General features: G+C 39.2%; 1 non-coding gene and 2 pseudogenes across 1 annotated transcript; all 3 read right to left on the bottom strand.

Annotated features, from left to right (window-relative positions):
* Positions 1-259: 259 nt before the first annotated feature.
* Positions 260-398, bottom strand: LOC128578590 (U4 spliceosomal RNA). Its single transcript, XR_008377742.1, has one exon. It is a non-coding gene; the product is annotated as a U4 spliceosomal RNA (small nuclear RNA).
* A 7,700-nt stretch (positions 399-8,098) lies between these two features.
* On the bottom strand, positions 8,099-9,725 carry LOC128578084 (nuclear speckle splicing regulatory protein 1-like; annotated as a pseudogene).
* Positions 9,726-11,506: 1,781 nt separating this feature from the next.
* On the bottom strand, positions 11,507-13,696 carry LOC128576708 (rRNA-processing protein FCF1 homolog; annotated as a pseudogene).
* Between the last annotated feature and the right edge of the window lie 11,049 nt (positions 13,697-24,745).

The following is a 24,745-nucleotide window of genomic DNA, read 5'->3' as shown; positions in this document are numbered from 1 at the left end:
AGAGACTCGCAAGTCAGTCAGAGAAAGCTGTCTTCCAGTTCCTTGCATTTGGTTTTGGAGGGTGTGAGGCATCTATTGTTCCACTCGTTTATACTCATCCTCAAACCCCAGCTGTGACTGAAGCTTCTATGTCTTTCCACTGATCATCAAACTCTGCTCAAGCAACTCTCTAAATAGTCAATAATTCATTATTTGAAAATTGCCTTATTTCATTTCATTTTTCTAAGTATAATTTCTTTTTTTCCCCCTTTTTATTTAGTCTCTGTAGAGACCATCAAAAATTGCCAGTGCCAACTGTATTGTAAGTCATCATGGCGGGGTATTGGGAAAAGTTTTCAATTAGCAATAATCGCGCCTTGGATAAACCTCATTGGCTATGATACTGCCACTGCGAAGCTTCTAAGTATAATTTCTAAGGATTTTTCTAAGTATAATTTTACAATTTATAATCTATAATAATCTATTTATAATCTCTTGAACATATTACCTTTTAAGAACTATGGTTACGTATATTTCAGTAATATTCATTGAATGTGGAAGAAAGATGAACTTCATATACTCTACAACAGCCTGCCTCTTGGTGAAACAGCAGGATCAGCATGGGAAGTGTGTTAGAGATGCTAATTCTTGGTCCACACTCCAGACCTACTGAATCTGAAACTCTGGGTCCCAGGATTCTGTGCTTTATCAAACTCCCCAAAATGATTGTGATGTGAGCCAAAGTTTGAGAAGCCCTACTCCACCGTATAATGGAGTACTGCACATAAGTAATTAGGTACAGGAGTTGGTGTTTCAAACGTTTTACATTATGTAGAAATCCTTGGTGGATGGTTATATATAGGTTTAAAAGTATTTTAGTAACATTTGAGAAAATTGGTTGTGGCTTTTAGATGGGCTGGGAATACATTATTTTTGCCATTTAAAATAATAGAGTATAAACTCCCTCTGTATGACAATTTAATATCCACTGTGTTTTCAGGAATGGATTAGATTCAAATAGCAGGGGAGGTCTGAATTCATCAAATAAATGCTGAGATTGAAAGCAATAGTGAAGAATTTCTTCACAGCATGAAAAGCTTGCCTGATTGAAAAGCTGCCCCCACCACCTCATTTGTAACTGTCTCATGACAGAATGTATACACAGACCAAAGGGAAAAAATCATAGGGTGGTGGTATGAAAAATTTGGGAAAATTATGTAAAGTTTTTTTTTTTTAATATTTTGAGAAAAAAAAAAGGCTCAAGAAAACACCAAGGGAAAACTCAAGGCTGTATAGAATGTGAGTTCAAATTCTCCCTCCAAAATTATGATGGAGAGAGAATGGAAGTTTGAAACCAGAAATGATATGAGCCAACTTCTTAGATTAACTCAATTTCTACAGGTCACCATCAAACACAACAGTCAAGAACACACAGGTTTAACAGAAAACTTGGTTGCTAGTGGAGCACCACTTGGCAACTTTCTAAGAGCAGATGCATTAATCTAGAAAGTCAACTTCATCAGTCTACACTCCAGCCTTGCCATTTCTTACTACAGTCATAAAGCAGTCCACTTCATGTTCAAAAGGAGTTGAATAGCATGGAATAATCCAAGAAGAGAATTTCTTGTGTTGACAGTTATCCAGAAAATCAGCTTTCCCTTTCTATTTCAAATATACACAGTTCAAAACACACACATGTTCCTTAACTCTGGGAAAATCTGTGTAAGGGTAACTCGCAAATGCTTCTCCACTACAGGTAAATTACATCAAGTTTGGAACACTCACAAAAGGACCCCAGACATGTAACACTAAACTAAGGCATAGAGAACATTTCAACAACACTATTGCTTTTAATTATGCATTTATAAGCCATTCAAATATTGTTTATTCCATGACCATCTTTATAGTCCTGAAAGATTTCAGAATTTACTTAGCACACGTTGAGTTATTGGAAGGAATCAATAGTAACTCTGAAGTAGAGATTATATTGTTCAGCAAACTTTGATTGCATCAATAGCTGTAAGGAATGAGGTAATGTGATGTGATATTCTATGTCTATCTCTACCTGAAGAATCTATCTGTTCTAGAAATTCTGGAGGTAGGCTGAGGTTAGTCCTACCATAACAATTGAGGCCATATGTCTTGATATTGACAGCTTACTATATGTTCACTGGATATACATAATGGTGGCAGATAATTCTATAAAATCACAAATTAATATATGAAACTATGTATCTTATAAAGCAAATTCTCATTTCTTGATACATGATCACTATTTTGTTCCATTTAAATCAGCCTAACTCTAGTCTTAGGCATAGAATTTTTCTACCTGTACACTTGCCTCTCAAAATTATTTCCCTTATTTGGAATATCTTCCATTCTTTTTGGAAACAAGTGTATCTTCTCTTTCAAATTCTTCAGAAGCTTTTTCTTTTTTTAAAAAATATTCTTATACCAGCTAACTTAGCTAGCCTAGTCCTGTCAAAAAGTACTTATTGAGCACTTACCATGTGATGGGCACTGAGTTGGGCTCCAGGATGGGCCAGAAAACTTCAAGAGCGGCTGGTCCAGGGGAGATAGAATTTAGCAAGCTGGAACCATACAATGTCATGGGGCCTAGATCCAAATTAATAAATGAAACTATATATTTTATGATACATGCTTGTTGAAGAGCATTTATTTCTATGAAGTCCAGGGAGCTCTTTCCTGCTGTCCCAGATTGTTACTAGGGCCTATTCTCAAGAGAAACACCAAGCACCCCACATTCTAAAGTCAAGAAGTTTTCACAGATAAAGGACGGACACTTCAGGGTTTGCTGACGGACATCAGATCAGACCCACCTGCCCTCCAAGACCTCATAAGATGGCCAAGAGGGGGAGACATTATAGGCCTTTTGAGTTAGTGCAGTGTTTGTAAGGGGGAGCTAGTTTCTCTCTTCTGTGTATGCTGAAGCCAAAAGAATCACTTGTACATGAACATTGACAAGAAAAGTGGACTTACTTTTTGTCTTTCAGTTGGATTCTGGCTTAGCCATTGGAATTATCAATCTGTCCCTGGATTGCCTGAATAAGAGCAAAGACAACAGGCAACAGGTAATAGGGCTAAGTAAGGAGCTGGCAACAGACCCACTTGCCTACTAACCATTTAGGGTAGGGAGGATTTGAGAGCTCTGTATGGGTTGAGGGGACACCTGGGAAGGTAGGTGGGCTTGAGCCATGTTGTTGATAATAGCCTCCCTCCTCAAAGGGGTGACCTACAGAAAGAGCCTGAGGGGCAGACTGCCTTTGTAGAGGTGAGTGGTGATGGTGAAAGGGGTTCAGGTAAGACTAGTCTCCCAGGACAGGAAAAAAATGCAGTGGGGAAGATGAACACTGGTCTTCTGAAGGACCCAAATATGTGTGTCATGAAACTTGAGTGTTGGGAAGCCTGAGGAAATAGGGCATCTATTGCTGGCCACCCAGAGTTAGCCAGAGAAGCAAGGAAAACCAAAGAGGAAAGTCAACTTCATCAGTAAAGAAAAGGGACAGTTGCTGTTTCCCTTCACTCTTCCTCAGCCCTAACACCTGGAGAAGTTAGTTCCTACAACAAGGAGAAAGGGAATGTGTGTAAAGAGTAGGCTATACATCATTCTCCACTTGAAGCCTGCCCTGTGTATAGAGGAATAAGATGAGTTTTAAATTGACCTTGAGATTGAAAGTTGAGAGTGAAGGGGAATGAATATTTAAACTGAATGGAAATTGTTCTGCTAATTGAAAGCGACTAGTCAAGATGGTTTTAAGGATCTACTACCTAGTGGGGAAGAAGGAGGAGATAATAATTGGATAAAACAAGGAAACATAAATACCCAACAAATTGAGACGCCTAAATAAACCAGTTCTATCTATTTAAAGGGCAATGAGGGCTTCTCAGTGTAAGTGGTATCATGTAATAAGTATTTTTTTTTTAATTTTTTCTTTTCTTTAATAGGAACAATTCTAGGATCTGGTAATTTTTTTTTTATATCCCAAAGTGATTGTTACTTTAAAAATACAGAGTACAGTGTTGTTACAAAGGCTTAGTTTCTGAATACATGTGTAATATCTTTCAAATAGTAGTCTGACTTCTAAAATTTTGAACATAATACAGTAATTCACAAAATTAGCACATTTCCTGAAAAGAAATTCTATGCCAGTCAGTACGCTGGCTAAGCAGTTTTCTTCAACATCTTTCTTTTTTTTTTTTTTAATTGTTGGGGATTCATTGAGGGTACAATAAGCCAGGTTACACTGATTGCATTTGTTAGGTAAAGTCCCTCTTGCAATCATGTCTTGCCCCCAGAAGGTGTGGCACACACCAAGGCCCCACCCCCCGCCCTCCTTCCCTCTCTCTGCTTTTCCTTCCCCCCCAATGACCTTAATTGTCATTAATTGTCCTCATATCAAAATTGAGTACATAGGATTCATGCTTCTCCATTCTTGTGATGCTTTACTAAGAATAATGTCTTCCACTTCCATCCAGGTTAATACGAAGGATGTAAAGTCTCCATTTTTTTTAATAGCTGAATAGTATTCCATGGTATACATATCCCACGGCTTGTTAATCCATTCCTGGGTTGGTGGGCATTTAAGCTGTTTCCACATTTTGGTGATTGTAAATTGAGCTGCAATAAACAGTCTAGTACAAGTGTCCTTATGATAAAAGGATTTTTTTCCTTCTGGGTAGATGCCCAGTAATGGGATTGCAGGATCAAATGGGAGGTCTTCTTTTTTCCTTTCTATCACACCAAACTATCTAAAGTTTCTGAAGTCTCTGGTGTCTAGGACTTTGCAACATTGTTTATTGTCCCTGGCACACCCTTTTCCCACTATCTAGGCCTGGATATGTCTACTCATTCTGCAGGATTCAGTTCAGATGTGACTTGCTACAAGTCTTCATTAATAGTTATTACCCCTGCTCCACCCCCAGTCAGCTAAGGGTTCTCATAACACTCTGTACAAACCCATCATGGCACTGCATTGTAATTAAATGTCTCCTTCCCAACTGAGCTACACTGTGCACTTATTCATTCATTCACTTATTCAGGAAATATTTCTTGAACACTTACTGTTCTAGGCACCAGGGATGTGGCAATTCACAAAAGAGATAAAATCTTTGCTCCTGCTCTCTGAAAGCTTACATTCTAATAGAGGGGAGACATGTTCGTGTAATAAATGTTAGTGCTGGTTATTGATAATTCTGGTTTTCACTACTCTTGCCAGATGGAGATATTTTCTGTTTCTGTCCCCTTGAGGTTAGGCAGGACATTGGCCTTGTGACTATTCTGCTTGTGGGTTGTGAATGCAAGTGACAAATGTTAATTCTAGGCCAGAGTAATGACTGGTTGTGCTGAGACCCAGCTCTTTTCCTTGTCTACAGTGACTGTGGAGGCATACGTGACCCTGGATACTTGGCTGGGCCTGCACAGGACTTTCTGTGAAAGAGAAACAAATCCTTGTTATCTTAAGTCACTGATAACTTGGACGTTTCTCACCTCAGCATGAGCTGGCCTATCCTGCTTGATACATAGTATACAAGCTAACTGTGGTCCAAAAGATGAATTATAGTCAGCCAGGGGGACAAGGGAGGGGGAGGATGAGAAAAAGAAAGTCGGAAACTTTCTTTACAAGCAGCATGTGTGAAGTCTAGAGGGTGAGAAAGAGAACAGTACACTCTGACCTGAGTGAAGTACAGAATGCTAGGGATGGTGGAGGTGGGTGATTTGGAAAGATGAGGGGCCAGGAACAGATCCCGAAGGGACGTGATAGTCATATGTAAGAGTTTGGGCAACTTTAATTAAATGTATTAATTAATTTATTTTGAGACAGAGTCTTACTCTGTCACTTAGGCTAGAGTGCAGCAACCTCAAATTCTTGGACTCCAGTGAGCCTCCTGCCTCAGCCTCTTGAATAGCTGGTACTGCAGGAGCCTGCCACAAGGCCCAGCTCATTTTTCTACTTTTAGTAGAAAATGGAAAAAATCAGCTCAGGCTGGTCTCAAACTCCTGAGCTCAAGGGATCCTCTTGCCTCGGCCTCCCAGAGTGCTAGGATTACAGGCATGAGTTACCATGGCTGGCTCAAAGTTTGGGCAACTTTTAGGTCATGATTTCTGTAAGGGCCAGGCTACAGTTTATCTTTCCTGGTGAACCTACTGTCGGTTTCAGTTTGGGACAAGAGGCAGCAAATGCTGTAAGATTGATTTGCTTCCAAGTTGAATTCTAACATTGTCTTTTCATGGCTGAAATTTTACTTCCCTTACCAATATTTTTAGGGTCCAATGAAGGGTTTTAGAGATATTTGAAAATTAGACATTAATTTGAAAGATAAAGTGGCTGTCCCACTAAAAGAGACTTCATCACCATTTACCAAGTGGATGAGGATGTGAATAAACAGAAGGTAGTTTTAACACAGTTGCAACTAAGCCTAATGCATTTCTTTGTTTCACAAACACAAGTGGGAAAATCTCTGTTATTTTGATTTTGACTAATGCCTTCAACACTGCCTGTTAAAGCATAGCCCACGTTATATACATGCTCCAACAGTTCATGAAGTTCTTAAGAGATTCAGGAAAATGCCATACCAATGTCACCATAATTCTGTGTAATTCTGTTGAATTGCTCTCCCTTACTAGAGTTGATATTCAGTTTCATCGGATTCTATACACTGCTGATCTTTACAGCCTGGTTTGTGAAATTACCTCATCCTCTAAACAAATATTAATGAGCAATCTTTAGCCCTTAAACCTGGAAGTATTGCTCAAACCCACAAAAGCTAAAAATAGAGAATTGGCCTTTTAAGTACCGTGAATGCCAGATGCAAGAAGAGAGAAAACATTAGGCACATGGCTGAGAAATTTTATATACATTTAAAAATAAAAACTGGAAAGGAGGAAATGTCAGAAGAGTGATTGTCACCCAAAGTTCCACTATGCAAGTAATTTATTATACAACCTCTAAGATTCCTGACCCTGGAATCAATTTCCAAGTCAAATGGAAACTAGTGTTATCCAGAGGGCAACCTATACATTCTCAACAGCCAGCCGGTATTGCTCCATTGCTCTCCAGTCATCCTCTGGTGAGTTATGTTCCTGGACTTGAAAAGGGAAGACGTTGTCCCTTGTCCTCTGCCTCCTTCCCAGGACAGTTTTAAAGAGGTGCAGTTCAAACCAGGTATCCATACCAATTCTTTGCTTTTTTTCTTCTTTAATAAAACCTTTTTATTATGAAAGAATTTGGAGCATACACCAAATAGAATAGCACAGCCACCACTCAGCTTTGCCATTGCCAACACATGGCCTATCTTCTTTCATCTCTATCTCTATTCAGACCTCCCTCCCATAGAATTTTGAAGTGAGTTCCACTTCATTTGTAAATATTTCATAATGTAGAGGGCTTTTCTTTTTTTTTTTTGCAGTTTTTGGCCAGGGCTGGGTTTGAACCTGCCACAGACTCAGGGCAACAGAGTGACACTCTGTCTCAAAAAACAAAAACCCTCGGCGGAAGTTTTTTAAATGTCCGACATTTAGGATTCTGGCATATGGGGCCAGTGCCCTATTCCTTGAGCCACAGACACCGCCGGGGGTTTTTGTTTTGTTTCGTTTTATTTTTTAAGCATATCACTATTTTTATTTTCACTTAAGCCACTATGCTGCGGGATAAAAGTTTAGACAATATGTATGACCACATGTTATGCTTTAATACAAATTTCAGAACATAAAGCATAATATTCTCTACTTTATTGTTTAAATATACATATTTTTATCTGAAATACAATATTTACAAAACAAAACAGCTCCCTGTAATAAAATCAACATTATTAGAAGAGTTGCTTAAATTATTTTTAAATGGCTGTAGTGGAGCCAATTTTCCTCAGTTAAGTACCTCCAGGGATTTAGCACACTCATGGTTCTTGAATACAACTAAGACTGTGGCATTGATAAGTAAATATTACATATAAATTCAGCCGAACATTCAAAATAAAAGATTTCTGATTTCAGAAATTTCCTCCCGTCCACTGTTGTTATACTCCCTTTATTCTTTCACACAGCTAGTTCCAGGAGTGACAGTTTTCTGTGCTTCCAGAGATCTTTCAGTTGGGGCAGCCCTCAGTCATCTTCTTTTTCAGCATAGGTCTTTGCGTTAACCCGTGCATTTGCCTGGCCAAGTACCTGGCTCTAGCTGACATTACTGCTTCTTCATTGTTTCGCTCTGCAAACTTGCTCACCACTTCAGGGGTTCTCTCATTCTTTGTCCTCTTGCCTTTCCTCTGTGAGTCTATGTTTTGCTCCTGGGGAGGTTTCACAACTAGAGGGTTTCTGTTGCTTTCCTTTTTTGTCCTTTTCCGTGTTTCTCATTTTGTTGGATCTTTCTTGGTCATGATCCTTATCCTTTGCTCTAGAGTTGGGGCTGCTTTCCTTTCTGGCTTGATTTTTTTCTGAAGATTGAACACTTACTTCTTGTTTTTCTCTCTCTCTGTATTTATCATTCTTTTCATATTTTTCCCTCCTTACTTTCACATATTCTTCCCTTTCTCTGCTTTTCTCTTCCTTCTCTCCTTTCTCATTGTGTCGGTTGTGAGCATTTCACTGTCTATGTCTTTCTTGCTCTCTTGGGGAGTATTTCTCCCTGTCTTTCTCCCTTTTCCATCCTCTGTCACTTCTTTCTCTTTGGTCCCTTGCCCTCAGTTTATCTTCTTGTTCACGCCTCTTCCGGTGGGAATCTCCATGACTGGCCTCTCTGTGCCTATGAGAATCCTTCTCTTTCCGGTAATCACAGTCAGTGTAATGGTTCTCTTGGTCTCTGGACTGCCTCTCTTGGTGCTGACCTTGCCTTTTCTCATGTCCTCTTGACTTGGAATCTTTTGTGTATTGTTTGGCACCATGCCCTCTTTCTTCACTAGATGACCATGAGTGTGTCTGAGTCCTGTGATGCTTGGAATCATCCTTTGACGTCTCTGTGATCTTTTCCCGCCTGCAGTTCCGTTTCCTTTCTTCCATTTCATCACCCTCACTGCTCTTAGCATCAAAGTCGTTGTCGGCTTCTGGGTTTTCCTCTACTTTCATACCAGTTTCCAGAATGCATTTCTCTTGTGGTATTATGTTCTTTGAATTTACTTCATCAGAGTAACCCCTTGATTTCTCTTCCTTTATCCCAGACCTGGATTCACAAAAACTGCACTTAGGTACTGCCTCTTCACCAACTGCCTGATTTAACAAGTGCCTATAAAATCCACTGAGATCTTTCTGCTTTGTTGCATCCAAACGTGCTTCTAGTGCAGCAACCCTCTTTTCTCTTTCTTCCTCTTCAGCTCTCTCTTGCCGTTTTTTCTTATAAGCTGATGTCACAAATGCCTCTTTATCATCAAATTCTCCCTTTTCCATTTCTTGTTCTCTCTGTATTTTCTTTTCCATTCTTTTTTTCCTGTTCCTTTTTTCTAATTTCAACTGCTTTTAGTAAGTTGTGAATGTACTCCGGCTTTCGATCTTTTCCCAAAAGCAACTTGGGGTTACTTTCCCCCCTTTTTGCCTGCATTTCATCATAAATACTGTCATATTCATACACAGTGGAATCTTCTGCAAGGGCCTTCTGGATTTCCATTTTGGTTTGTTGCATGGCCTATTTCTTAGCAGCTTCCCTCTGAAGACTTTCACTCACGGAGGTCTCATCATCATCATCAGAATCATTTCCATACACTGATGGTTTTTGCAAAACAGGCTCAACTGCTGTGTTTTCTTTGGCAAAACAAGCCCATACAATATTTGTCTCTTGTGCGGCAACGTACACCTCAATTCTCTATATGCCTATCCTTTTCTGTGGCTTCTCAGAACAATATTCTGCCTGCCCGGAATCGCCATCTTGCTCCCGTGTCTGCTCAGTTTTTGTTTTTTGAGACAGAGTCTCACTCTGTTGCCCTGGGTTGAGTGCCCTGGCGTCATCATAGCTCACAGCAACCTCAAACTTTGAGGCTCAAGCAATCCTCCTGCCTCAGCCTCCCAAGTAGCTGGGACTATAGGCACCCATGACAATGTCCAGCTATTTTTTTTTTTCTATTTTAGTAGAGACAGGGTCTCATTCTTGTTCAGGCTCGTCTTGAACTCCTGAGCTCAAGCCATCCTCCTCCTGCTTCAGCTTCCTAGAGTGCTAGGATTACAGATGTGAACCACCGTACTTGGCCAGAGGGCTTTTCTCTTTGGATAAGAAATTCACCACTCTTCATGGGCAGGAATGAAAGTTAGCTGGTGGTCAACTCTTTGTAGGCTCCCGTGGAGGCACATGGTGCTTTATGCTACCCCTGAGTCCCATCTCAGGAACTCTATTCTTATTTTGCAGGCAGGAAAACGATGACCCACAAGTATCACTCAGTCAGCCTCAGCCCTTCTTCTGGTTCCAAATGCTTTTTGTCAATTGGAAGACTTTGCTAATTTTTCTTAGTTATATTTCAGGCATAATCTGTCGTAGTCAGAGAACTTCCTCTGTGTGATTTTAGTCCTTGATTGACTGAGACTTGTTTATGCCTCAGAACATTGATCTATTTTGGTTACTGCGTCATGTTATTTCCACAGTTATTCTACGAATGTCAATGTAGAATGTTCATGTTGGTTAATGTGTATTTAAAATTTTTATGTATCTACTGATTTCCCCCTGCTTTTTCTATCAATTAATGACAGAGAAGTTGAAGTTTGTTCAACTAATGTTGTAAATATACCTCTACTTTTAGTGCTATCAAGCGCTATGTTATTAGAGGTGCTTTGACATTTAGGATTCTTATGCCTTCCCATTGAGTTTACCCTTTTATCATTATGTAGGTCCTCTTTATCTCTTGTAATAAAAAGTCTACTTTGTCTGGCATTAATGTAGCCAGAAATGTTTCCTTTCAGTATATCTTTCCTATCCTTTCCAACTTTTCTGTGCCTTTTCTTTTTTTAACAAAAAGATGCAACAATTTTATTTTTATTTATTTATTTTTTGGCCGGGGCTGGGTTTGAACCCATCACCTCCAGCATATGGGGCCGATGCCCTACTCCTTTGAGCTATAGGCGCTGCCCAACAATTTAATTTTTATTGTAAACCAACAATTTATAATTGTATAAACTTATGGAGTACAAAGTGATGTTATAATCTATGATAGTACAATGTGGAATAATTAAATCAAACTAGTCACCATATCCGTCACCTCAAATACTTAACATTTTTGTGGTAAGAACATTTGAAATTTATTCTCTCAGCAATTTTGAAATGTATATTACTCTAATATTAACTATAATTACCACATTTTGCAACAGAAGTCAAAAAAGAATAAAGCATTCTTCCTGAGATTTTGCATCTTTGGCCATCAATGGATAAAATACCATTTTCAAAATAGCATTCAAACGTGAGTGTATTTACCCACATCCTCCAGCTCATAGTACAGCAAACAGGTGAACAGAGTAATAATTCATGGTATTTCACATTTAACAAACTGTTAATAGAGAAAGTCAGCTGAAGAAAGGCATAGGAACACTGTCTTATTAGACTTAGAACGGAGGGGCTCCATAATCATCTGGCATATGTTCAATATTATATCTGTGGTTAGAAATATACATGATAGGAACTCCAGGGATTTTTCCAGATTCTTCATGGCTACAATGTAACACTTGTGCTGAGTTACTCTCTGGAGGAAGCAGTCACATGCATAGGTTCCTTTGTGTGTGCATGGTAATTGTTCAAATCTTGGATCCTTGGCAATCCTGAGAGCTACTTGATACTTCTGCCCCAATGTCTCAGTTTCAGCCATTACACAGTCCATCAATGACTGCACTAAGTCCAGTTTGGCCTTAATGGAAAAGTTGATAAAGTTGGTATCAACCAAAATGTGGCAAGGTGGGCCCAGTTGTGTATTATATAGGAAGAATAAGCAGGAAGGGTCTTGGGTGCCTTCTCTTTCCTTTAGCATGCTAGGATATTTCTTTTCAGGTTTCAATCTATCCTTTTCTTTAAGCCTCTGATCTCTGAGATTTTAAACATTCACTTCATGGTTGCATACTTCTTTGTTTTCTTTTGCTTCCCCACGCTCACACCACACTCTTGTTTCTTCCCTTCTGTGCCCTTCTATTTAAAGTTCATCTTTTATAAACAGCACATAATTGGTTGTTTGTTTTCATCCAGTCTGCCTTTCTTTGTTTTTCTTTTATTGGAGTGTTCAGTTCACTTACATTTAATGTAATTATTATACAGTTGGTTTAAGTCTAACAAGTTGTCTCCCAACTTGTCTCCCTCCCCCAGTCTCCTTCATTGCCCCAGAACTCAGCAAAAGGCCTGTTGGAGAAAACTCGGGGCAAATTGGACATATGTTTGGGCTTCTCTTGATTTCAATGAGTCATGCAAGCCCACACAGCTATTAGAGGGTTCTCTGATTTTTTTTTTTTTATCTCCCACAATGTCTCTCTGCATATAGCAAGCCTAATCCTCAGTTCTCATCCACATTTGTCAAATGCCCCAGGGAGGAATGAGGAAAATCATTACTGATCTCTGCTCACTTAGGAATGATTCTTTCCTCTCTTGAATTTTATTTAATGAAAAAAAAAAGGAACATAGATTATGCAGGACAATAAAATAGTCTAAATTTCCATTTATATTATACCTATATTCACAGATTGTTTAACATCTTGCTACATTTGCTTAATCTTCCCCCCTCCACCTCCCACTTCTCCACACATACACATGTGCACACACACACACACACACATTTGTATTATTTTTGCAGAACACTGAAGTTTCAGATATCATGGCACATGAAAGCCAAATGTTTCAGCATGTATCTCCTAAAAGTAGACATTCTCCTAATATCCACAAGACCACTGCCAAACTCAAGAAAGTGAATGTGGCTACAATAATATTATCAAATATATACTTCCTATTCAAACTTGCTCAACCGTCCCCCAAATATCATTTATATATACATTTAAAAATCTAGGATCAAAACTGGGATCATAAATTGCAGGTAGTCTCTTGATTTTTTAAGTCTTTTTAAATCTAGGACAGTCTCTCCATCTTTATTCATCTTTCATGACCACTGATATTTTGGATTTGCCTTATTATTTCCTCACTGTTAGGTTTAGGTTAAAGATTTTGTGGCATGGATGCCACATAAATAATACTGTGTCCTTCCCACTGTATCATGTCAGGAGGCACATGTTATCAGTTTATACCATTACTGGAGGTGCTAAGCTTGATCACTTGTTTAAGGTGAGGTTCACCAGGTCCCTCCAGTGTAAGAATATCTCTTCCCCTTTGTAATTAATAAGTATTCTATGGGGTGATACTTTGAGATTGAATGAGTATCTTATTAACCAAAACATCTCATTCATTGTTTTAGGTATCCATTGAGGACTTCTACTTGAATGGATGATTATATTGTTAGCTATGAAATGGTGGTTTTTGAATTCCATCATTCCTTCTGTATGTCTGTGCTGACATCCTCTTGTAAAGAAGAACTTTCTCTTCTCCCACCTTTATATAACGTGGCTCACTGATGTCCTTTTGTTATAACCCAATACTATCATTTGTCATTGTAATCCTCAAATTGTCCTAAATTTGGCCAGCAGGTGGCCCTTCCCGTTGAGGACCCTAAATCCTTTTCATGTATCTCTATTGTTCTCTGAACACTTTCTTGCTTTCTATACCATAAGATCCTCCAGAGTCACCTTGACCTTTCCTTGCTCCATTCCTAGAATGAACTATGTCTTCAAGGGGGGTAGTGGTGTCCAGCAGTCCCTGGTACATGGTGTGTCCACGCCCAGTGGCAGCACTAACGGTGTCTATACGGTTCCAGTGCTGGAGTGTGATTTGGGATATTTTTCCTGCTGCATAGCTTCCCACACATTATTTTCTGGACCTGCTAGGGATTTTATGTGCTGTCCAATACTATTTAATCTTTCCTACTGCATTAAGTGAACTGGAATGTCTATTGCTTATAGCCAAAGACTCTGATAACAGCACCAAATGATTCCCACAATAAGCTTGAACTTCCTGTTCTTTGGGTAGCAGCAGATAATCTGGAGCCTGTGTAAAAGTGGGATGTCATAATGGCTCATACGAGCAGACTCAGTAGAAACCAATTCAATAGCACCTTTCAGTTCCTTGGTACTTTAAGCATTATCTTTAATATCCTTGACATGTTTGAGAGATGTATTATTTTCCTCATTTAAAAGATGGGAATTTGAAGTAAATGTTATAAGAACATGTATTAGAACTGAATTGTTTGAAGATAAAAGGTGTACTGATAACTCAAGTCTAAAAATAAAACAGAAAAATATGCCAAAATTAATTTCTTTTTGGTAATCCCTTCAAGAAGTTCACCGTGGCTCACGTCTGTAATCCCAGCACTGTGGGAGGCTGAGGAGGGAGAATCGCTTGAGCTCAGGAGTTCGAGACTCGTCTGAGCGAGAGTGACACCCCTACTCATGAAAAAATGGAAAAACCCAGCCGGGCGCCGCGGCGAGCGCCTGTAATCCCAGCGGCTTCCAGAGGCTGAGGCAGCGGGGTGCCCGCAGCCCGAGTCTGAGGTTGCGGTTAGCTACCGCGCCCAGTGCACTCTGCTCAGGGGCATAGGGTGGGACCCTGTCTCAACAACAACAAAAAAAGAAGTCCAAGCAACAAGAGCATCCCAATGTTACTATGTAGAGCTAATTGTCCTTGACTGGGTCATTTATCTGCAGAGAGTTTTACACTGAATTCGTGAAGATACGCCAGCAGTAAGTGAAAGGCCTGTACTGAGAATACAGTATAAGAAGTGTGGAGTAAAAAGAAACAGGATATAAATTATTGAGCTAGAATGTTAATTTTAAATGGTGAAGGTTTGTCACAGGCGGTTGAATTAAACATCTGATCCACATTAACTTTACTCCCTCTTTGTAAACTGCTCATAACTACTCTGGACATTTTCATATGCTTTGTCTTGGCGCAGCGATTCCCCATGAAGGTGAACTGCCTGAAGGTGGCATGTATTAGTGCACACTAATCCAAGTATTTGTATTAGTTATTGCTTGCTGCAAACACATTAGCCCTGTATTAGTGGCTTAGAACAACATACATTTACTATCTCATAGTTTCTATGGATCATGAATCTTGGCCTGGCTTAACTGGGTCCTCTGCTACATGGTCTCTCAGGTTATTGACAGAGGTAAGGATTCCTTAGTTTTGCCTTCTTTCATAAGAAACTCTTAATTCTTTTGTCAGGCTGAATTTTCCAAAACAATCTTTTACACCCCACATGCTCTTTCTTCTGTAATATGATCTTACCACTCCCATTAAGAATCCCCCCATTAAGAGGGATTATTATGTCCAATAATCCCTCTCACTGAAAATAAGCATGCTTGGGATTCACTTATAAACAAGAGGATATGGTGAAAGCAATGCTGCACAACTTAGAGGCTGTGTCAGAAGACATTAATCAGTTTCTGCTCTGCTGCTGAGACATTCAATTTTGTAGCTGTGAGCCATAATATAACAAGCATGACTACCTCTAGGCTGCCATGCTGTGAGGAAGCGCAGCCATATGGACAGGCTGCTTTAAGTGTTCCAGTTGAAAACTTCAGGTAAGGTCCCAGTTGACAGGCAACATTAAACGCCAGACATGTCAGCGAAGAAGCCTCTAGATGCTTCCAGTTTCCAGCCATCAAGTCACCACCAGCCACAGAGTTTTCTCAGTTGAGGCTCCCAGCATTATGGAGCAGGGATAAGGAATTCTACCTGTAGACTTCCAGAATGCCTGATTCACAGAATCTATGACTATAATAAAAATATTGTTTTGAGGGCGGTGCCTGTGGCTCAAAGGAGTAGGGCGCCGGCCCCATATGCCGGAGGTGGCGGGTTCAAACCCAGCCCCGGCCAAAAACTGCAAAAAAAAAAAAAAAGATTGTTTTGAGATGGTAAGTTTTGGAGTAGTCTGTTACTCAGAAATAGTAACTGTAAGACTTTTCCCAGCTGGGAGTCTAGGGTGGAGTCTATATAGCTTCTGGAACATTACCTCTAGATTCTATTCAGAGTAAGTCAGGAAACCCTGTTTAATTCCCTACTCAGCAATTTTCAGAATCAGTAAAGCCAGCACAGTGTATTAATTATCTATTCAAGTCATGGCTTGTTGCATAACAAACCACTCCACACCTTAGTGGCTTAAAACAACACATGTCCTAAGTATGCTGATTTTTATCTTTACAAGTTACATGACTGTATTAAATTACCACATGTACTCTGAAGCTATGTATTATGGATTAAAAAACACACATTTATTATCTCACAGCTTCTGTGGGAATCTATGCATGGCTTTACTAGTTCCCTGCCATCTCATCTGAATGTTCATTTATGGCTCACTGTGCTTGTGGACAGCATTCGTTGGTTGAGGTTACTTTTAGTTCAGTGCTACATTGGCCTCTCCCACATGGCTGCCGCAAAAAGGCAAGGTGAAAAGGCAACAGATAGAGTCTACTTGCAAGACTGAAGACTCAATCATTTGGAATCCCACCACTGATCCCACCAGTGATATCCCACCACTTTTGCCATATTTTATGAATTAGAAGCAATTCACTAGGTCCACCCACACTCAAGGGAGAGGCTTACACGAGGGTGGTGGGGATCATTGGAGGTGCCTTAGAAGACAGCTGACTAATCAAGGACATTGTTATGATAGGGTGTCGCAGCAGTCCTTCATGAATGAGCTATTTCTAGAACAATGGAAAACAAATTTTGAGCTTCCTGTGATTCAAGGTATCTCTGGATCATTCTTCTCTGATCTTCTTAAAAATGAACACCTGGGGGAAACTGTAATTGCTGAAAATTTTTGTTTATTTTTGAGGACATATTTCTTAAAACTTACATTTAAATAAGTCCATCATCACAAAAAAGACATTAGATGATATCACAGGGTGGTTTTATTTGCATTTCTCTGATGATTAGGGACAATGAGCATTTTTTTTTCAAATGTTTGTTTGCCATTTGTCTGTCTTCTTCAGAGAAGGTTCTATTCATGTGTCTTGCCCAGTGATAGATGGGATTGTCAGCTCTTCTTTTGTTGATTAATTTGAGTTCTCTGTAGATTCAAGTTGCCAACCCTTTGTCAGATTCATAACATGCAAATATCTTTTCCCATTCTGAAAGTTGTCTATTACTAAGAAGCTTCTCAGCTTAATCAAGTCCCACTTGTTTATATTTGCTGTTGCAATTGCCACTGACGTTTTCTTCATAAAAATCTTTATTCACGCCAACATCCATAAGAGTTTCCCCCATGTTTTCTTCTACAATATTTATCATTTCATGTATTAGATTTAAATCTTTCATCCATCTTGAGTCAATGTTTTAAGTGGTGAAAGGTGCAGGTCGAGTTTCAGTCTTTCACATGAGGTTATCCAGTTCTCCCAGCACCATTTACAGAATAGGGATTCTTTTCCCCAGTGTATGCTTTTGTTTGGACTATCAAAGATCATTTGGTGATAAGAGATTGGTTTCTCCTCTTGGTTTTCTATTTGTGTCCATATGTCTATGTCTCGATTTTTGTGCCAATACCATGCTGTTTTGATCACTGTGGACTTGTAATATAACCTAAAGTTTGGTAGGATAATGTCTCTGGCATTTTTATTACTAAGAATTGCCTTGGCTACACATTTTTTTTTCTGGTTCCATATAAGATGAAGAACTATTTTTTCCAGTTCTTCAAAGTATTCTCTTGGTAATTAATGGGGATTGCATTAAATCTGTGTATCACCTAACCCTAGTGAGAAGAGTCCACATCACAAAGTCCCAAAGCTGGCATGGATGTGGAGAGAAGGGAACACTTTTACACTATTGGTGGGACTGAAAACAAATACAGACTCTTTGGAAAGAAGTACGGAGAATCCTCAAAGAACTCAAAACAGACCTTCCATTTAATTCGGCAATCCTACTCCTAGGCATCTACCCAGAAGAAAAAAAAAATCTTTTTATCATAAGGACATTTGAATTAGATTATTTATTGCAGCTCAATTTACAATTGCCAAGATGTTTAAACAACCTAAATGCCCATCAACCCAGGAATGGATTAACAAACTGTGGTATATATATACTATGGAATACTATTCAGCCATAAAAATTGATGGAGATCTTACATTTTTTGTATTAACATGGATGGAGGTGAAACACATTCCTCTTAGTAAAGTATCACAAGAATGGAAAAGCAAGTATGTACTCAATACTAATATGAAGCCAGTAGACAACCTAATACATGCCCACATGTGAAAAACTCAATTCATGATGGGGGGAAGGAAGAGAGGGGAATTGGGAGGGGGACTGGTGTGCTCTCACTTAGAGGGCACAATGTGGGGGTATATGGGACAAATCCTGGGGGTGTGGCACAACCACAACAGGGAATATACATAACAAATGCAAACATGGTAACCTAATTCTTTGTACCCTCAAATTAACCTGAAATTGAAATTAAAAAAAAAAATGCTCACACCACAAAAAAATGGTATGTGAGGTGATGGATATGTTAATTAAACTGATTTATTCCCTCCTCAATGTCACATTGTACCATAAAATAAAATACGAGTGATCTGATTAAAAAAGGCATTAGGGATTCAAAAATTTTATTCAGCCCAGGATCACATGCACAGAAAGGTGGGGGGCAGGATAGAGGATGTCCAGTACTAGTTATTGCTCTATGTAAATATAAAATAGTAATCAGCTTAAAAGTATTGTCACTAGCCCAGCTCAGTGGTTCATGCCTGTAATCTTACTACTCTGGAAGGCCGAGGCAGGTGGGTTGCTTGAGTTCAGGAGTTTGAGACAAGCTTGAGGAGGAGCAAGATCCCATCTCTGCTAAAAATAGAAAAACTAGCCAGGTGTTGTGGTGAGTGCCTTATGTCCCAGCTACTGGGGAGGCTGAGGCAAGAGGATCACTTGAGCCCAAGAGTTTCAGGTTGCTGTGAGTTAGATTGATGCCAGGGCACTCTAGCTGGGGCCACAGAGTGAAACTGTCTCAAAAATAAAAAGTATTGTATGGATCCTCCTGGGATTCCTTCCCACCATCTTTCCACTACCCCCTGATGCATTTTTAATTTACATATTTTCCTGTTAACCATCACTTAATCTATAACTTCCCCTGAAGAAAAGCTTTGTGCCTCATCAGTAATCTCTTTTATTAGGTAAATTGCTTACTTTTTTCCCTTTGAAATATTCCGTGCACTTTTCCAATGTCATGTTTTCCTTGTCTTATGACTGTATTTTTCTTTAAATGACAAGTCCCACAGTTGTAAGTTACAGAAGATGTCAGAGGAGAGGAGGCTGCGGCTTGCTTAGAGGACCTCCAAAAATCTAGAACCATGATTTTCAACTGGTGTGCTGTGGCACACTGGTGTGCCAAGAAAGGATCGTAGGGGTGCTGTGAAAATTTTTAAAGATTATTAATTAAGTTATTTTCAAAATATGTTCAAAGCACAGTAAGTATGTTCTTTTTTTACTCTTATTTTTATCAATATAATTTAAGTGTGCCATGCAAGTTTATAGGTTCAAGTGTGCTGTGAGACAAAAACGGTTGAAAACCACTGATCTAGAAAGATGCCTTATCTAGTTGGTTGAGAAACAAAAGATAACAGGAAAAAATGGCAGGGAAATAAGTTGCCCTCATCCTAAGGAAACTATCCACAGTCTACTACCAGCACGTGAGGGGCTAGTGGAATGACACAGAGGCAGCTGCTTTGGGGGGCTTCAATGACACACCCAAGAAGGCAGGAAGTGGATGCCCAGGCGCAGGAGCACCAAGGACATCGGGAAGGCCCTTTGAGGAGTTCAGGAAGGGACAATTCAGCCACTTATTGAGCCCTTACAGGGTAGGCCATGAAGGGTTTAAACCACCAGTGACAAAAGAATACAACCATCAAACACTGGAAAAGGGAGAGAGGTGTGAGGTAGCATGAAAGTACTAATGTCCTTATGGCTCATAGCAGAAAATCAGTAACTGTCTAAAATTGGAACAGGCAGCCAAAATATTCCAATTCTTCCCTTGAGCCCAGAAATTCGACATTACAGTGATCCTAGGCAACAGAGTGAGACTCTGTCTTTCTATAAATGAATAAATGCATAAATAATCCAACTACAACCACTTAATACTTTTTTGTTTTTTTGAGATAGTCTCACTATGTCGCCCTGGGTAGAGTGCCGTGGTGTCACAGCTCACAGCAACCTCGAACTCCTGGGCTCAAGTGATTCTCTTGCCTCAGCCTCCCAAGTACCTGGGACTACAGGTGCCTGCCACAATGCCTGGCCATTTTTTTGTTGCAGTTGTCATTGTTGTTTAGCTGGTCCGGGTTGGGTTCGAACCCGCCAGCCTGGGTGTATGTGGCTAGCGCCATACCCACTGTACTACGAGCACCACGCCCACTTAATACTTTTTTATTTTTTGAATTTGTATTTATTATTTTTTTTAGGAGACTTGCTTGGGTTGGAGTGCAGTGGCACAATCATAACTCACTGCAGCTTTGAACTCCTGGGCTCAAGTGATCCTCCTGCTTCAGCCTCCTGAGTAACTGGGATTATAGGTGTGTGCCACCACTCTCAGCTTTTTATTAATAATGATTTTTGGAAGAATCTTTTGGGAGATAACATCTTGTAGTGAAGAAATGTGGATTAGGAATTCTTCAGTTTCACTTTAATTTCTTTTTTTCTATAATATTCAAGTACAATGAAAAGTAGCACTTTATGTAGTATTTAGCTATTTTATTCTTATTTTCATCAAGAAATAGAATTTTCTTAAAAGTCTTCTCATGTGGATCTGTGTCTATCTTTTTAACTTTTTTTTTGTTTGTTTGCATAAGCCTGGGCAGTTTTCCTCTCTTCCAACTTCAGTGACAATTGTTTCTGGATGGTGTTTTCTGGGTGACTTGTCAGCTTTCTTAACATTGAGCTTTTCAAAATGATTAGAATTCTTCAAAGTAAGCATGTATTATGCTGGGAAAAAAGAAGGCTAATTTTTCTTTAAAAAGGAAATAAATAAATAAGACAGCCAGAAGGAAAGAGGAAGTGAGAGCAGAGAGAGAGAGAGGGAGAGAGACAGGGAGGGAGGGAGGGAGACAGGGAAGGAGGGAGGGAAACAGGGAGGGAGGGAGGGAGGGAGGGGGAAGGCAGAAAATACTGGAAGCAAATCTGTCACGGTATTAACAGTTGTTTATTCTGGATGGCTATAAGAGGGCAATTTTAATTTTATCCTTTATAGTTCCTTGTTTTTTTATTTTTTAGACTTCCAAAACCACTTTTTTGTGTTACTAAGGACATAGGAGCTTTTGGTCATTATGGAGCTTTTTCTTCCAAAGGATAATTACGAAGAGTAGGACCACTATTAATGGAGAGGTTGAAAAATATTTTTACTTTGCAAAATGCTCCTCATAATGAAAAAGGTTGAGAAGGAATCCACTACACAGCCTCTTTTAAACCACTCATGCGATTATTCTGGAGGCAATCTATGGGTAAGTTTTATGGGACAAGAGTCAATAATTGAGAGCTGACATGTGTCGGTCGCTTCTCACTGATGAATCACAGGCTTGCTGAATATACCTCCCTTAGCAAGCAGGTGGCCACCTGGCGGGAAAACCTGATGAAGCTCCAAGGATATGAGCACACCAACTTAGAACCAGTCATATGGACACACTTCTATTTACGTGCGAAAATGCGGTGGCCTTATGTTTTATATTTAGAGTTACCCTTTGAGGTTCATACCTACAAAACTTGAAGTTGTTCAGATGTAAGCCTTGTGTAAATTTTAAATATTCCTCTTGTAAAAACTAAGCAAATGTCAACTTAGAAATTTCTGGTATTGTAACATTTTCTTTGAAGAAATGTTAAACTTATCATAAAAGGAATTCCTGTAAGAAGAAAAAACCCAACGCTGTACTATTTTTGGAAGGCCACGGAGATCTGTGAGAGGGTTTTTGTCTTGAATGGATTTGAGAGCATAAAAATCTTGATAAAGAACTCCTTATGCATATTTCCAGTTTAACAAATTGCTTCACTATGGAAGAATAAATCAGTTAAAAAGTAAATGGAATGCATCAAATAGAAAATGATTTTGTAAAATCCCAGCACTCAAATCAAAGCAACGGCAGATTCATGATAGCAGATCAAAGGCTGTGGCGTAGCAATAATTTTCTCATAACCAACGACTAAATGGTTTGAAAATTTTAATATATTGCCAGGAGAGGCCACCAAGGAGTGGATGAGTCTCAGAAGCCATCACTGGTGTCATCCCTTCAGAACGTTGGAGCTGGAAGAGCCTCGAGCTGGATACTAGAGGATAAGAAGCTGCTTCTAGCTGCAAATGCGAGGGAGGACTTGGACAAACTGTCATTTCAGCAAGGCCTTGTGGGAAATCTCCAGTTTCCACATAATGAACCATAAGTTTCCAAGTAGGGGAGTTAGGGGAATAGCTTTTATTTCCTATTTGGTGGTGGGAATTTGTTGTAGCAATCTAGATATTTAGCAATTTTGAGAAATTCAGTCTCTGTGCTAAATGCATCAAAAATTAATGAGGCAGCACCCATCTGGTTGGCTCTGGGGGCTGATTTCCTCCCTACTTTTGGGAGCTTGGGAAAAATCTGGCTCAGTAGATCTGAATTAGCTCAAGGAACAGATAGGCTGATACCAGCTACTGGATCTGAAGGCTCCCTTTTTCTGACAAGGCCACTTGTGCAACCACGAAGTTTCTATTATGTTACACAGTAGCATCAATGTTCCACAGCCTCCTGACCCTAGAACTACAGTACATGGAGCATAACAGGGGGAGGGGCCTGCCCTCTACCGAATTGCTGGCCATGGTCAGCAGTGGGATAATTCCAGTTCAGGGGAATAGCACTTGCCTTATCATTCCTCCGCTTATTCACCCATCAATAGAAACTGTTTATTTTTTTTTTAATTAAATCATAGCTGTGTACATTAATGCAATCATGGGGCACCATACTGTTTTTTTTTTTTTTTATTTTACATGCACCATGTATCACTAGTGGTATGTCCTGACCTCTTTACACAATGGTCAAACACTTGATTTTTTTTTTGGGGGGGAGGGTCATCTTACAGGTACATTTATTTACACCACAAAGTAAATACTGCTTATATAAGTATACGACAATTTTCCATGTTCCCATCTAACCTAGCTTGCTCAAATTTACAAGCACAGTGATGTTTCATCTGATATGCAATACAATAAAGATGGTTAATGATGGCCATGAGCAGGCACAGAACCTGAAGCTTTCAGAGCTGTTTTGCTTTTATTCACACATCCCCCAGGCTAGTTGCTTACAAATGTGATCAGCTAAGTTTTCCAAATGTCTAGTCAAAGAAATTGTCTCCAAACATTATAACTCTGCATTTTAAATATTTCTGATTTTTACAGTGATAATAAGGCAAGATTGTGTTATTATTTATTATATTTTAAATAACATTTATCATCTTCTTTCCAATATAAAAGCAATACATGCTATTGTAAAGAATTTGGCATATGTAAAAAAGCACAAAGAAAAAAAATCCCCTGTAATACTCCCCTAGAAATCACTACCCATTTCATCTTAATGCATATCCTTCCAGTCTATTCTTTCCCCAGTTTTTCTGTATGTGTGCAGTTAGAATAATACTGTAGGGAGGGGAAAAGGGGAGGAGAGAAGTGGATTGGTGTGCTCTCACTTAACAGGCACAAGGTAGGGGTATACAGAACACCTCCTGGGTGAGGGGCTTAACTACAACTTGGACATTACCTAACAAATGCAAATAATGTAATCTAATTGTATGTATCCTCATATTGATCTGAAATAAAAATTCCTCTGCCAGAGGCTTTTCTCTCAAAAAAAGAATAATATTATAATTACTCTTTTGTAGTCTGATTCTTTCACTTGACAATAACATATATGTATTGTGACCATATTCCTATGTTATTAAACATTCTTCTAAAAATAATTTTAAAGGTTGCCTAGTATTCTACCATTGGAATCTTTTTTGAATTTCACATATTTAAAAAGCTTTATAAATAGTATTATAATAAACACCTTTGAGTGTAAGTCTGATATAGTTCACCAGTAGACAAACTAATACACGCTCATACAAGAGAAAAACTCAATTTGATTCAAGTTGGGGGGAGGGGGGAGGAAGAAGGGGGTAGTTTTACCTAACTTTATCTAACAAATGCAAACATTGTAACCTAGTTGTACCTTCATATTAATCTGAAAATTTAAAAAAAAAGATGGGGAGAATTAACAACATAGCTTATGTGTATTTAAGGGGAAAAATGTATATATGCTAGAAAAATACTAGCAATATTTATGATATATTATTTTGCAATTAGTCAATTATAAGAAATGTGGTTCTATACCCATAAGGACAGGAGGATGTTTGATTTGCTGCACAATTCTTAGTTTGAACACTGAAACAGAAGTGTCATTACCAGGACTCTAAAGCTTCAGATGTAACCTCCAAATAATGGTCATGGATCATTACAAAATCAGTTGTATTTCAATACACTAATAAGAAACAATCTGAAAAGAAAGTTAAAAATTCAGTTTATGATAGCATCAAAAAGAATAAATACTTAGGAATTAGCTTATCTTAGGAGGCAAAGGAACTGCACACTCAAAACTATCAAACAGGGCGGCGCCTGTGGCTCAGTGAGTAGGGCGCCGGCCCCATATACCAAGGGTGGCGGGTTCAAACCTGACCCTGGCCAAACTGCAACAAAAAATAGCTGGACGTTGTGTGGGCACCTCCCA

The sequence above is a fragment of the Nycticebus coucang genome, chromosome X (assembly GCF_027406575.1).
Source record: "Nycticebus coucang isolate mNycCou1 chromosome X, mNycCou1.pri, whole genome shotgun sequence".
In the NCBI taxonomy this organism is placed as follows: domain Eukaryota; kingdom Metazoa; phylum Chordata; class Mammalia; order Primates; family Lorisidae; genus Nycticebus; species Nycticebus coucang.
Note: the sequence above shows the minus strand (reverse complement) of the source record. Positions and strands in the feature narration are given on the sequence as shown.